This window comes from Sapajus apella, unplaced genomic scaffold (genome assembly GCF_009761245.1).
Source record: "Sapajus apella isolate SASKATOON/1434 unplaced genomic scaffold, GSC_monkey_1.0 scaffold101, whole genome shotgun sequence".
Classification (NCBI taxonomy): domain Eukaryota; kingdom Metazoa; phylum Chordata; class Mammalia; order Primates; family Cebidae; genus Sapajus; species Sapajus apella.
The window spans coordinates 4,942,373-4,958,596 of NW_022437041.1; the positions used below are offsets into that span (position 1 = coordinate 4,942,373).

Here is a 16,224-nt window from a genome sequence, read left to right on the forward strand (position 1 = left end):
AAAAAAAAAAAGATATGCATTATTGATGTGAAAAGAGGTTTATAATTTATTATTAGTTGAAAAGAAGAAATTGCTTTATGGTATGTATTATGTCATCCCATTCTGTAACAGTGTAAATTATGCACTAATGTATATAAGTAGTTGAAATGTGCAAGTAAAACATATTACATGAGGCATAGTAATGCATATATTTCTTCATAGTGATTTTGGTGGAGACTGGGGGAACTTGGAGAAGATTTTATTTTATTTTTATTTTATATTTTTTGAGATGGAGTCCCACTTTGTCGTCCAGACTTGAGTGCAGTGGTGTGATCTTGGCGCACTGCAACCTCTGCCTCTTGGGTTCATGAGATTCTCCTGCCTCAGCCTCCTGAGTAGCTGAGATTACAGGCACATGCCATCATGCCTGGCTAATTTTTTGTATTTTTAGTAGACATGGCATTTCACCATGTTGGTCAGGCTGGTCTTGAACTACTGACCTTGTGATCTGCCCATCTCGGCCTCCCAAAGTGCTGGGATTACAGGTGTGAGCCACTGCTCCAGGCCAAATATAGCATTCAGAATCTCAGGGTTGGTTGGTTTGTTTTGCATTTTTTTTTTAGTAGAGGCAGGTTTTCACCATGTTTGCCAGAATGGTCTCAATGTCCTGACCTTGTGATCTGCCTGCCTAGGCTTCCCAAAGTACTGGGATTACAAGTGTGAGCCACTGTACCTGGCCGAACATTTTATTTACTAATTTCTTTTATGGAGGATATAATACTTATTTTAAATAACTTTCATTTTTTAAACCACATTTTATCATATGTAGTCTCAACAAATTGTCTAGTGATTTTGAAGAAGTCAGTGTGAATTTTTTATTTATTTTATACAATATTGCATTGTTTGTTTTTCTTTTTAACAAAGAACATGTATTTCTTCAGAAATTAAAAATAAACTTAAAATCCCATAATGTTTTTAATTAAAAATGTGGATTTAGACAAGGTTACCTTTATTGGCAGTTACAGCCTTGAGTAAACTGTTTTTACTCTAGTAGAGAATTACTTAGGCAAGTTGTCATTTATCACATCATCTCAGAATTCTATTAAAATGGGCAGCAGAACAATGCCTCACAGTGTTGTGAGTATAAGCTAATATAAGTGGATTATATGTAAGAGGTTTAACAAGCTACGGGGATCAGAAAAGATTATGGAAAAAAATTCAGTTCGATATAGTCTCTTTTTCTATAAATATTGTACTGCTAAATGATAATTAGAAGATAAGAATTGGGGAGGTTGTTTTTTGTTTTTTGTTTTTTTTTAACTAGTCTTAGAAGTCTAATATTCTTCACCCAATAGACTTCACCAGAAATTATTTTCTCAGAGAAGCTGTTTATCAGAAAAGCTCAACGGGCTGGGCCACCTTCTCAGATGGCACTTCCCCTGCCTGTCACTGAAAGCGTCAACCAATAGGGCCAGTTTTGAATGCTATGGTAAAATGTTTGAATTAGATACTTCTGAGGTTCTTTCCTTATGGTGAGCTCCTCGGCCACCAAATTCCTCTTTCCAGGAACTTATGTAATCTTCTATTTCTTAATGATCAGTTGTAAACACTTACCTTGTAGCTCATGATATGAATAGCAGCTAGATTTGGCTAAGAACACACAATAGGCAAAACTGCCCTAGGGAAATGTACATTAAAAACACTGAAAGCCAGACAAATGACTGCAGACCAGACATCAAGGCCAAGTGTGGAAATGAATAATGCTAGAAAAGTTTGCAGAGGCCAAGCCATGGAGGATCTTACATAAAGAGCAATTGAACACCACGGAAGGTTTCAAACTTTTATGGGGTTCAGAAAGATGGTGAAATAATCTGAATCATGATGTGAAAATGTCAGCATAAGTTAGCTGTGTCAATCCTTGGCTCACGGCTCTTCAAAGTCTCCTTGTCCCAAACAGTAAAAGCTAAAGTACTTCTAGTTTCCTACAAAACGTTCAATGACCTGGGCCCCCATTTATCAGACTTTAATTCCCACTAATATTTTCCACACAACAAACATTTCATGGTATCACAAGAATAAAATGTTTTAAGAGCAAACAACAATCATTTGGCCACCGAGGTAGTTTGACTGAAGCAATTATACTGCTCTCAGGCAACAGGTTCTAAAGCAGTCTCATAGCATCCCTTTTTGAGAAGACAGCTATATAAAAAACACCACTCAAGGAGGACTTCTCTAAAATCCTATTCATAAAATGAATCCACAATATTTGAGAAACATATACGTCGGAATGCTTTCCTTGACTCTAAATCTCAAAACGGAAGGATTGGAAGGTGGGAATCTAGTCAGCTACAGGAAATCCTGCCCCTTTGAGATTTTTCAAATGATACAAATATATGAGCACTCAGCTGGTATTCAAATATCTATTGATAATTGACTGAATTCTCTGAACTTGCCATGAATATAGGTATACTATGACAGAGTTAAAAATAAACCGAGGCTGTTTTTTTTCTGCTGCACCTAATTTATGGTCATTCTTTGAGTGTGTGTGTGTTGGCCATCAACACAAGCATCCCTTCAGATAAAATAAACTCCCAGTCACTGCAGGCATCTTCCACAGATTTGGACGCACCAAAATTTGTGAAAGGGAAGCAAGATGAACTTCTTCACTTGATTCCTAGAAATTTCCCAGCTACTTTTTCCAGATACTCTGGGGGAAAATGAAGCAGAGCAAATGTTTGCACAACCACCATTTGGGAAGCCCCGTGTCACAACAAAAATATCTAACACAATTCAAGAAGCACTAAGTGATATGTACAGCATACTAAACCCATTTCCACTGATGCTGCCCTCAGCAAAATGAATATGTTCTTTTTTCCTCTAAGAGAGGAAGACACTTCTTTCCCTACAATCTGGGATGCTCAAGATAGACACTGCAGATGTATCTGAAAACAAACTTCTATGTTGTCAGCAAATCACGAAGATTGAAGGCTGCCTCCTAGTATTGCTAGATTTAAAGTTATAGCAGCATTTCTATTATAAATACCATTTTCCAAGAGTTTATAACCCAGCTGCAAAAAATCTGCTACGGGACCATGTTTTGCAGGTTTAAGAAAAAATAAAAATATTAAAGTTCATTATGAAAAAAAGAACATTTTAAATTTCATCTTGAAATTGTAGATTATAAATATGATTGAAGAATTTTCTCCCCAAACTTAATTTTAATAGGTAAATTTTATTCAGTAAAATAAATATTAATAAATAATGCAAGAAAAATAATGATCAGAAATTTATGAGGTGAAAATCTATTTTAACCTATTCTGAGTGCATGTTGGAAAATTAACTGAGCAAATAGCTATATCATTCTAGAGTAAATTTTACTTTGTTAGACTAGATTTACTCTTGTAACCATGGTTATAGATAATTATGAATATCTATATTTACCGAGTTGTCAAAAGATGTTATACTTTAAAAATAACTCTGGGGCAAAAACTTACTTCATGAAATACAAAGAGAGAAGTAAAACCCTTACTCCTAGCAGTCTCTGCTTCTTTCTGATATATATATATGAATAAATTCATACAAAAACTTGCCCTCCCTTCAACATACATAAATTCACATACACACAGATACACACACATAAGAGCAAAGTTTTTGATTGTCTTTTCCTGTTCAGGAGTAAAAGGCAAGTCAAGTCTCTGAATAAATAAGAAAAAGGAAAAAAGGAAAGTTAATCCCTAACTATTAATATATATATATATGTATATAATCGACACTCAGAAAGGATGGGCAAATGGTGTTAACAATATTTCACAAAACAAGAAATTTGTATTCTCCACATTGTTAGAATCTTCCCTCTGCCTGCTTACCAGAATATTCCTGGCTCAGCAGTCACTTAATAGAGAGTTGATAATGATAATGAGTGAAACCACAAATTTAATTTAAAATAGCCACATTCAGAGTGAACTTGTAGTTCCACAAACATTTAAATCTGAAACTACCTACACAATTATCAATCCAAAAAGATCACTGAGAAGGCAGAGTAGTCACAGCAGAACTTCATCCCCTGAGAAGACAACTTGCCTTCTGGATCTCTTCCTGGGACTTTTTTTCCAGAAGCTCCCCATCTGGACCAGCTTCCACTAAACCACACTTCTAGATGCCTTTGATTTTGTATTGCCCCTCAAGTCTCATTTCTCCCAAGAGTCTCTCTCTTCCCAATTTTCAATAACTCTAATATTTGTATATACTTAATGGAGTACTAAATCAAGAAGTTTATGGCATGTAAAGGAAAATTTAAGTAAGGCATGTCAGAAGAATATTGTTCTGTGTCAAGAAAACATGGTAAGGAAGGAACTTTTAAAGAATATTGGTACCTAGTAAGAGATGTCCTTGCAGAGATAATAAATGGGCCTCACAAAGGATTGAATCTCTCTCTATGGAAGAGATTTTAAAGGATGATGCAATTAAATTAGAATAATGTTAAAAATAGATGACTGAAAAAAAAAAGTGAATCTGATTTTTAAAGGTTAGTAAGATCTACCTAGAAAAAAAATACTAGACCCTTGATTTTTAGGGAAATGCAGAACACTGCCATGCATGCATATTTTAATATAGCTTTTCTTTTTCTTTTCTTTTTTTTAATCTTAGCTTATATCAAGCTATATTTTGAAATGTCCCTTGGTTTCTGTCTTCTTAAATATAGCAGACTTATTCCCAAATTAAAGAAAACCAGATAAGTATACGACTATTACAGTTAGGGATTCTAGAACTTAACATTCATTATATAAATAGATCCCTGTTCACTGTTCAGGATGTCAATAGAGGGAAACATTAATTCTGTCCCTTGGAATTCTTTCTCATACTTTGGAAAGAATGTCAAACACTTAAGCTCTTTTCTCCTTGTTGTGTAGACTTGGTAATACTTCTAAAATAGCTTAGTTTCCCAATTATACTTACTGGCTCTGCTTTTGTTCGCCTTCCCAGACACATCTTATAAGTAACCTAGAAACATAGTTTATTCTACAGACAAGCATTTCTCCCACTCCTTTCCTTTGTCTGTAAAATAGAAAATACTTCTCAAATAACTCCTGCCCTCTTTAACTTTCAGCGTTTTTCTAAGTTCTCCTATATCTTTGGTGTATGCTATTAAAAAAAAAAAAGTTTCTATAAGGGTTAGAAAAGGAATTTATTGAATTTTGAAGGCATTTTCAGTGAAAGTTGTTCAAGTATGATAAAGTCTGAAATTGAGATTGATTTTTTCAATGTTTTAACACAGTCGTGTCTCCTTGTTATTTTTTTTTTAAAGCAATGAAGGGACATATATTTATACCAGCAATATTAAACAAGATGTCAAGGAGCTAGAGATAAAGGCATTAGTCATGCATACATGATTCAAAGGGAGTTGTCTAATAGAAACTTGATATACAACTTGCTAAAAGCCCTTTGTCTAAGGATTCCCAAGTGTCAAATAACCTTTCCCTGGATGTTTTATGACCTATTGTTACCAAGCTCTTCATTTAAATCTAACTTACTATTTTTCTTTTATTAATAAAACCTAAAGCTAAGTCTCTGAATAAAAAAAGTACTTTTAATTTAAAAAGTAGTGTTAATTAATAAAGGTAATTGTCTATTGATCATTTGCTATTCTTAATATTTAATTTTTAAGAAATTGGAGGCTAGACATAGTGGCCCATACCTGTAATCCCAGCATTTTGGAAGGCCAAGAATGGAGGATTGTTTGAGCCCAAGTTTTCAAGACCAGCCTGGGCAACATAGCAAGGCCCCTACTTTAGTAAATAAATGATAAATTGGAGATGGTGTTTACCAGAATAATTAAGATGAAATCAACCCCAGTCTGGGAATATGATCTATGCACAAATAAATAATTAGATCCTCCTGTCTAGAAGACTTACCAAAGAAAAAAGCAACAAGACAGTCTAAAACTCAAGTATATCCCTTTACCATTGTGACTGAATTGAAAGACAAGAAAAAAATGAAAGAATGGTAAGTATCCTAAAATTACTTTTTACATATTATAGTATAGTACATAGTATTATTACAGTAATACTATTTATTTGTATAATGCTGCATAATGTATAAAGGGCTCTGATTTCACTGAGATAAGTAATAAAAATATTACATTTAGCATGTAATCCCAGCACTATGGGGGGCTGAGGTGGGCAGGTCATTTGAAGTCAGGAGTTCGAGACCAGCCTGGCCAACATGGTGAAACCCCATCTCTACTAAAAATACAAAAATTAGCCAGCATGGTAGTTCACACCTGTAATCCCAGCTACTAGGGAGGCTAAAGCAGGAGAATCGCTTGAGTGCAGGAAACAAAGGTTGCAGTGAACCAAGATCACGCCACTGCACTCCAGCCTGGGCAACACAGCAAGACTCCATTTCAAAATATAGTAAATAAATAAATAAAATATTACATTCAGCTTCTTAAGACAAAATTTTAAAGCTACATCAAACCCCAAACAAGTTACTCTACTAAAAACAAAATGATGTAGCTTCATATATCTCTAAAATTACTCCCAGTTTTACTAAACAGTAACTAACAATGTATTACATATTGATTTAATATATATGCAAAACTTTATTTTGTAGTATTCTCTAACTTCTCTTTTATGTGCATTTTTACATTGACTTCTTTATACTTGTTCAATCACAGTGCCAATACCTCTGCACATGTGGATGCTTATTAATGACTACTGTAAAAGGCAAAACCTAAGTCATTTTCACATGCATTATAGGGAGAAAAAGTCAATAATAACTGAAGAATAAGGTGGGGTGGTTTAGCCCCCACCACCCAACAGCTAAATGAGCTCAACCTGAAGTGTATGTCAAATGACATTCTCACACCTATGAACAAGAACATAAAACAGTCTCTAGTAAGAAAACATGTTACAGAGCAAGGTCATCCTAGAGGTGAGGACTCCAAGCCCTTAGTGGTGACCAAGGGGCTCCAAGAAGCTTGCTTATCCAGGTGGGACAGGCCCCAGTCAGTACAGACTACTTTTCAGTGCCTAAACTCCCAGCTATGGAACGACAGAAGAGGAGAGCAATGTCTGACAGGAAGAGAACCAAACATTCACACAAAAGGTAAAAGCACAAAGGAGAGAAGTTCAGCGGACAAAGGCTGGAATGAAGTACATCAATACAAGCCACATGGGAGGATGACAAAAGAATTCAGAGAATACATACAGGTTTTCTGGAATTTTTTTTTCTCAACAGTCAATATATTAAAATGAAGAAGTCTCACTTGAATGAAATATACAGTCAGCTGCTTGAATAACTTAAAGCATAAGTCCTTTTAAGAAAATATATCCCCCAAAAAGTTACCTTTCTTTGCTACAAAAGAAGCAGCACAGCACTAAGAGAGATGATGCAAGTAATAAGTAGAAATTTGGCTCTAGGGCTAATATGCTGGAAAATTACAAATTTCAGTTGTTTCCATATAATATGTTCAACTTAAAACTATGGCAGATTCCTCAAAAAATTAAAAATAAAACTACCATATGATCTAGCAGTACCACTTCTGGGTAGATATAACCAAAGGAAATAAAATCACTCTCTTGAAGAGAGATCTGCACTTTCACATTCAGTGCAGCATTATTCACAATAGCCAAGGTAGGAATGAACCGAAGTGTGCACTGAGAAATGAACGGATGAAGAAAATGATGTGTGTGTCTGTGTAATGGAATGTTAACAGCTTTAAAAAAAAAAAAAAAGGACATTGTCATTTCCAACAACATGCAGGAACCTGGAGAATGTTATCCTAAGTTAAATAAGTGAGGCACAGAAAGACAAATACTGCATGACCTCACTGATATACGGAATCTTAAAAAGTCAAATTTGTAAAGCACAGAGAATGGTGCTTTCCAGGAGCTGAGGTGTGGGAGGAATGGGAAGATGGTCGAAGGATACAAAGTTTCAGTTACGTAGGATGAATAAGTTCTGGAGATCTATTGTACAAATAGTGACTACAGCTAATAATACTGTATAGTACACCAAAAAGGTGCTAAGAGAGATCTTAAACGTTCTCAATAAAACAGACACACACACACACAATTAATTCTAGTAGAATGCAGACAACATTAGGCAACTAATGGTAGTAATTCCAAGACTAATTTATAGCTCACAGGTTTTTAGTTTTTTTAAATAGGAAGATGATGGTTTATAATTCTTTTTTTGTATTTAGTTTTGTATTTTGTATTACATTTTGTATTTGTGTGAACACACACAATGGTAACTGTGTAAGGTGATGGATGTGTTTAATTAGTGTGATTTTGGTAATCATTTCACAAAATACACATATATCATTACGTTGTACGCCTTAAATGCATACAAAGTTTGGCAATCATAGCGAAATAATACTGGAAAAACAAGCAAAAAACCTATGGTAGATCCAAGTAAATAATAAAGGGCAAGAAAAATTATATTACTTTTGATGATGTGAGTTTACTTATGAGCTAGTATTATGCAAATGCTTTCATTTTCCAGTCAGTAACTTTTAAGTCATCTTCCCCAGGGAAATCTACCTTTCCCTCCTGCTAGGATAGTTTCCTCAGTTTCGACAAAAGCTATTTTTCGAAAATAAGGAAAAGATTGTGAATCATCAATACAGTCTTTAAAGAATTATTTGAAAAGTCAACAGTTATAATAATCTATTTTAAATCCCCAAAAAGAAAAGGTGTGACAGGTTTGTAAACCAAGAGTTATGAAACACTTAATAAAATATTTCCAATTGGTGATATCATTTCACAGGGACCAGTTCCAGAATAGCCTAGGTATGTGGCCCACACTGGTCTATATCACTGGGAGAAAATATAGTAAACACTAATTCCAGAAACAAAAAAAAAATTCTTATCTACTTAATATTTCTAGAAAATATTAGCAAAAATGTCTTATATAAAATAGCCCTTGATATAACAGACTATTCTAAAGGACTTTTGCTTTAATTTTGAAACATTTATGACAAAATTTCAGCAAAAATTTAACAGAAGTAGTTAAAATAAATTGTACATTCTCAAAATGCCTGAAAGTAAAAATAAACCATATGTGACATATCCTAACTGAACAAGTACCTTTCTTGTGACGGTTTCTAGCTATTATTTTGTAAATTCAAAAATATCAAAATGTAAAGACTAAGATTTTACTCATATTTGAAAATCCAAGACCACTTTTCTCTTTCTCTTGGTAATACTAATATTCATTTCCAGCTGCACTGCCCAAAATGGTAGCAATTAATCATAGGTAGCTATTTTAATTTTAATTTATATTAATAAAATTAAATCAAATTAGTTTCTGAGACACATTAGCGATGTTTCAAGTGCTTAATAGCCACATGGAACCAGAGGCTAATGCATTGGTCAGAGAAGAGACATAACATATCTATGACCACAGAAAGCTCTGCTGGATAGCTCTAACATACAGGTTATAAACAGAGAAGGAACATTATCCTTTTGAATGTATTACGATACAGTTGTTAATAAAAACTCAATTACCAAAGCTGTATTTATATTTACAAGAAAAATTACTCAATTTCAAAAATGTTTCTATCGTCTTTTATAGTATAACAAAGTCCATAGCCCTAACAGTAAGTTTATTTCAATTTTATACTGAGCTCTTCAAACTAGAAATATGGTTTGAAATAAAAAGTCAATTGATTTGTATCTATAGATTACATAAAGACTTACTACATTAAGCCTTCCAAGATTTTCTATGGAGATTCAGGGGAATAAGTTAGTGAGTTAACTGAATACTCCTTAACCTCATTTTTTTTTTTTTTTTTTTTTTTTTTTTTTGTTTTGAGACGGAGTTCCACTCTTGTTACCCAGGCTGGAGTGCAATGGCGCAATCTCGGCTCACCGCAACCTCCGCCTCCTGGGTTCAGGCAATTCTCCTGCCTCAGCCTCCTGAGTAGCTGGGACTACAGGCGCGCGCCACCACGCCCTGTATTTTGTATTTTTAGTACAGATGGGGTTTCACCATGTTGACCAGGATGGTCTCGATCTCTTGACCTTGTGATCCACCCACCGCGGCCTCCCAAAGTGCTGGGATTACAGGCGTGAGCCACCGCGCTCTAACCTCATTATTTTTATCAATTAATATCTCTTAATGTTTCATCAGTAAATAATATATCAATTTATTATTGATCCATAACTACTACATAAAAGGTATTTAATAAATAGTTAATGATTTGTAACTTGAAACAAACATGCCTCTTCTGTCTTATCAAAGAAAAATGGGGAAGACAGAGACTTTTCCAATCTTTCCACATGCCCTTGGAAATTATTTGGGAAAAGTGCAAAGGCATGAGTAAATGTACACACTTCTCCATATAAACAAATTTAGTACAATCAACTGGCAAACCTAAATTTATTTATTAAATTGTAATCTAAGCATAAGCAGAATTATCAGGGTGGTGGTAGTGATGGTTCGTGTGTTGGGGGAAGGGGGCAGGAAATAGTTCTTCCAATATGTACAATCATAAAATACTTACACACACATATTAAAGCACATCTTATGTCTAAAATCCACGCCATGAAAAATTTCCATAAATTATAAAATGTCATTCCTTTTCCTTACCTCTTTACCATTCTACTTTAACTGGCAATTTTTCTGCAAAAGTGAAAAAGAGTGGGACTTCTAACAGTGGTATCCCCAGTTCTTTGATGACTGGAACTCACCTAAGTACTGTTTAAATATATTGTAGCAAATCCAGAAACAGTTGATGACTCTCTAGCTAAAATTAGGGAAAAGAAAGCTGGGCATGGTGGCTCATGCCTGTAATCCCAGCACTTTGCGAGGGTGAGGCAGGCAGATCATTTGAGGTCAAGAGTTCAAGATCTGCCTGGCCAACATGGTGAAACCCCGTCTCTATTAAAAATACAAAAATTAGCTAGGCATGGTGGTGGGTGCTGTAATCACAGTTACTTGAGAGGCTGAGACAGGAGAATCGCTTTAACTCAGGAGGCAGGGATTGCAGTGAGCTGAGATTGTGCCACTGCACTCCAGCCTAGGCAATAAAAAGTGAAACTCTGTCTCAAAAAAAAAAAAAAAAAAAAAAAAATATATATATATATATATATATATATATATATATATATATATATATATTAGGGAAAAGGCAAGTGGGCAGAGTTAAGAACATTTGACCCACCCATTCTCTACATCTGTCTGACCAGACTGACATGGATGAAATCTCTGTCAGTTAAGTTAAAGTTCAAGAAGACTCTCACCATCATCCTATGACTTTTATGAACTATCCAAAAGGCTCCATAAAAAAATTATAAAGGGAAAGTAGATAAAATACAAAGAAAAAAGAATAATAAACCATCATCTTCCTATTTAAAAAATTTTTAAACCTGTGAGCTATAAGTTAGTCTGGGTATTACTACCATTGGTTGCCCAATATTGTCTATATTTTATTAGAATTAAGTAAATTAATTGAAGAACCCTCTGCTCATTCTTACTGCATGTGGTAGCTATCTTGCATTCATGTTGTTAAACTACTATACAGTATAGTTAGCTGATTCAAATTATTCTTTGACAGATAAAACTAAGATATACCAATATCATACCACAGCTAATTTATTTAAATTAATATTCTAAATCTTCTTAAATATAAAAAAGAAATTGTCTCCTCAGTGTATACTTAATTCGTTGTAGGAGTGGGAGCAGGCATATCTGCAGAAGTTTCACTTCTTGGAAACAGGGAAATCAGCAGCAGTAGCATGAGAAGAAAACATTAAAAATGGCATTTAAACTGTTGCAACAAATGAAACAAGCTCATGCTACATTAAATCCATGCATGAAGTCTTCAAACTCATCCTCCTTACTAGAATTCTTGACAAGTCAGTGAAATAGGCAGACAGTGCAGATAACCATTAACCCTATTATTTATTGCAATTCCCTTTGTTCCTAGAAAGAACTGGAAAATGAGAAATCTTGCAACGCTGAAGGTCATGGAGCCCAAACCTTCATCTCATTCAAGTGAAAACTGAGGCCCAAAACCATAAAATGACCTGCTGAAATACACAGCCACAGAATGACAGAGCCAGAACAGTAAGCCATGGGTGGACAGCTCTACAACAGCTGATCTGTTGTTAGAGCCAGAGGGCCTACCCCTTTTGTGGAGAACAACTTCTGAACTCTATGTGGGCTCTTCTAGCATTCCTATCTTTATTTGGAAAAAAAAAAGTGAATAATGTTCTTTATTTCTTAACTTTTGGGGCCTTTTAAATAGATGTCCATGGTACAGCAAGAAAGTTTAAATATTTACAAGACTTTTGAAATTACTGATCAACATCTTGTCAGATGGCACAAATGCAAAAGCCTACTATGTTTTACAAGACCCAGTCTCCTGTATCATCAATCTAACCAAAGGCAACTGCCAAATTAATCTTCCTAAAACAATTTTAATCATGTCACTCTCTTACACACAACATCTGGTAGCTCCCCTTTGCCTACCAAATTAAAATCCTCACACTGGCATTTAAAGCCTTTCAGAACATGTTCCAATCGATCTTTCCTTCCTGGTACTTATTACCTGTTCCCCAGCTGAACTGCAGCCACATGATGGTCACAACCCTCATTCTTTCCCTCTCAATGCTTCTCTTTGCCCATGCTATTCTCTATCGTTGGCATGCGTTCTCTCATTCCATTGTGACCTGTCAAAAAGTCTGTATTATCCAAGGGTAGCTTGACTCCCATTATTTATTTTCTGATTGTTCACCTTAACCTCATCCAAAACACATGCACTGTTAGATATTACACCTCCTCCCTTTTAACTCTCCAAGAATCTGCTTTTTCTTTTCTCGCAAAAACAATCGCACTGCCCCATTTTTACAGAGTATGTATGCACCTGTCCTAACTTCTTTTTCAATCAGACTGAGCTCCTTGACATAGTCAGTGGGTCTCACTGCCGCCAGCATCCAACTAGCCCTGTTGACTTGCATGCCAAAGACCTTTATAGAAAGAATACACAAGAATGACTTAAGCTTCACTGAGGTTTATGTAGAGACCATGTTAGAGGCAGAATGGGGGGTACAAATACTATATGTTGCTGTAAAGTGATTATGGGACAGAAGCAAGTGCTGGCTCTTTGTGGTTTCATAGCCTACTTCTTCATTCACCTGAAGTTCCCTGGGACTCAGAACTCTTTTGAGGGTACAGAATGCATTCAGAAGCTGTTAACTCTTTCTGAAGAAGTTATTTGTTCAATGATCTGGAAGGCCATGTGCAGCTTCCCCAAGGCCTGCATTTGTTATTGAGCAGGAAGTATGGCAACTTGTTGTGTTTACTAATTGGGTCAGTTAGTAATTTTGTTCTTTTATTTTTTGGAAATGCCGAACAATAAATAATTATCCTATTGGAATCATATTGTGGAAACTGTTGATTTACTTTCATAACTTTTGCAACAAAATAGTTCTCAGCAATGCTAAATGCCATAGGTGTGATACCTGCCCTTTAAACTACATAAGGTAAAATAAAACCACTTCTTCAGTGCAGTCCTGGTACCAGCATAATCACCTGGCAGATGAAAACGTCTATTCACTTTATCTAGAATCTTAAAATAAGTTTTATTTTTTTTTCTTCTCTTTTTACTGGGACTATTTTTCTTCTTCTTCCAGCAGGTCAGCATCAGAAAGCAATTTGGGCCATCATATCCTGCTCTGATATTTCCAGATGTCCTTGCCATTGCTTTTAGATAATTTTCTACTTCATGTCCCACGTTCTGTATTCTCAGTCTTTCTCTGAGGTTTATGTGGTTTTAATGATCTAGGTGTATGAGTCTCAGGAAAGAGCCTAACCAGTCCCATCTGTACTCCTCACAGTAAGACATGCAGCTTTCACAGCTTTCAAATTCTTTGGGTCCATTTCACTTCCATGCAAATAAACAGAGTGCTTGATGGGAACAGTTAAATGCTGGAAAAACAAGCTGAGTCTGTAATTGGCCTTGTATACATTCCTCAATCTTGACTTGTCATTGAAAATTACACTCAGACAGCCTATGGCAGTGGGTAGCCTTTAAAAAAAAAAAAAAGGAGTATGTACTCTATTCATTTCTCTTTTGGAAATCTAGAGCTATACACAGCCCAGAAATGACAGTAATAGAGAAATTTTAGTGTGGAAGATGTATCATCTTTTCTCCCTGCTTTGGCAAAAAATGAAAGGCGGATTTTTCAGTGAATTTCTTTGAATTGATGAGGTTAATATTTTATTTGAACACACTACAAAGGCATAAATAGCTTTTTCATGCCTTTATATTGATAAGAATAAAGAAAAGAATGGTAAATTCATTCCCAGGATCAATTTTGCTGAAAATTTCACAAGCTGATCTATCCTCAGAGTAGATTTAGAAATAGGATTTATTAACAGCATCATCTTCCTCCCAGCCATTTCATTTCCAATCTGTTGTCAGCCTTGCCAAGGCCTCCTTGCTCACTGTCCACCCACATATGCAGACGCTTTCCCGTTCTATTAATTTCTGCTTTGAAACGTCTCCCAAATTTGTTATCTTTTCATGTTCACTGCCAGTCACTTTTCATATAAACTACAGTCCCATTACCCCATATTACTCTCCTTTCCTGCAATTAATTCTCTGCCCTTCCCATTCCCTGCTCACCCTTCACTGAAACCACTCTTGTTATCACAGCTCCTTGCCCAAGAGCCATCAGTGCATACTTGTTGATAGTAAAATGCCTCATCTTGACCTTCGAGGCTTTTGATATTTTACCACAACCAATATTTCATCACAATTCAATATCTTTTACGATCTAATCAGCTTCACACTTACTGTCCTGAGACTTTACCAATTGCAATGCATTTCCCCTTTTCAGACAAAAGCCCTACATCTCTGCCTGTTGAAAGTCTATCCATCACTCAAGATTGATTCCAAATATTATTCTTTTAAGATATCTTTCTGATTAAACCTAAACTTCATGAGTTCTTACATGCAAAATAAATAAATAAATAAATAAATAATAACATTCCTTCCTCCTTAATGACCTTTCTAGTCTTGTAGTGTACATATTTGATAATTTGTAATCTGCCTTCATATTAGATTTTACATACCCAAGTGCAGTACTTGTATGCTTGTGTGTGTCACTGATTTGTACAGACTCAATTTGTAATTCAATACCTAGCACAAGGCAAGCCACACAGTAAATACTCAGGAATACACGTTGAATTCAATCAATATGTGTTTTCTGACTTACCAGTGTTCTGAAAATTTATTTTCATTTGTCTAGCCATTAATGCAAATCTACATAGATTATGCACCTGCCTGTTCTTTTTAGCAATTCACACTTCAACTAAATGATTTTGCTTTCTTTCCAGTTGACGGTTTGTGATTTCCTGTCTCTGCATGTTTTCCTTCTCATTTCGAGCTTACCCCAACCATGGGTAAGCTGCAGACTCTTTCCCAGCCCCACTTCTGTGTTATCTATCTCTGCCTCCTTCTGACATACTTCTCTCTCTCCCAAGTTCTGTTTTTAAAGGATGACTCCGTAAAATAAATCCATATAGGTGGCATTATTTCCAAGAGCTTACATTTTATCTGGCACATGAGAGATTAAAAGTTTGTTCAGTATTCCATCCTGCTCTTCTGTTTATTTTCTGGAGTCTTTTCCTCTTTTTCTCCTCTACCTTTGACACTTTCCCTTTTCCGCAAATTATTTATTATTATTCTAACTCACTGTCTGCCCCATCCTGCCTTCTTGAGTTCCGGTGAAGAAGCCACATTAGACAAGGCTGGTTAGGGGAAGTCAGGACAGCAGGTCAAGGAGGAAGGTACTGACCGGACAGTGAGACATCTTAGAGTCACCCTTGTTTCCATTATTTCCCCAGTCTTGCCACCCGGCAACAACCAGTTACTCCACAAGCCCTAGGAAGCTACCAAATAGACACCTCTTACCCTTCATTTCTTTCCTTCTCCCCCACAGCTATTGCCCTGAGTAAGGCCTTCATTGTCACTGACACACTAAGTGGTACCAAACTTCTAGTTATTCCCTTTCAGGTTTATCATCGTTGGATTCCATCATTTATACTGTTGTCAGAAAGAACATTACGCAGTGCTCATCCAATTATGTCAAGCCTTTACTTAAATCCCTCAATGACGTCCTATCACCTGGAGAAAAACTCGAAGCTCCTGAGACATCTCGATCCTGCCTGGAGCTCCAGGCTCATCTCTCACTGTCCTCTCTGATCACAAGCTGTCCTCGACCGAAGCAA

At 35.7% G+C, this 16,224-nt stretch overlaps 1 protein-coding gene and 1 long non-coding RNA gene across 9 annotated transcripts in view; both read right to left on the reverse strand.

Moving 5' to 3' along the window:
- Positions 1-16,224, reverse strand: part of NLGN1 (neuroligin 1) — an 873,763-nt gene that overhangs the window by 646,172 nt on the left and 211,367 nt on the right. The window lies entirely within an intron of this gene.
- On the reverse strand, positions 7,211-10,818 carry LOC116536478. The gene is made up of 2 exons (XR_004262659.1): positions 10,075-10,818; positions 7,211-9,757 (listed from the first exon to the last, which is right to left on the reverse strand). It is a non-coding gene; the product is annotated as an uncharacterized LOC116536478 (long non-coding RNA).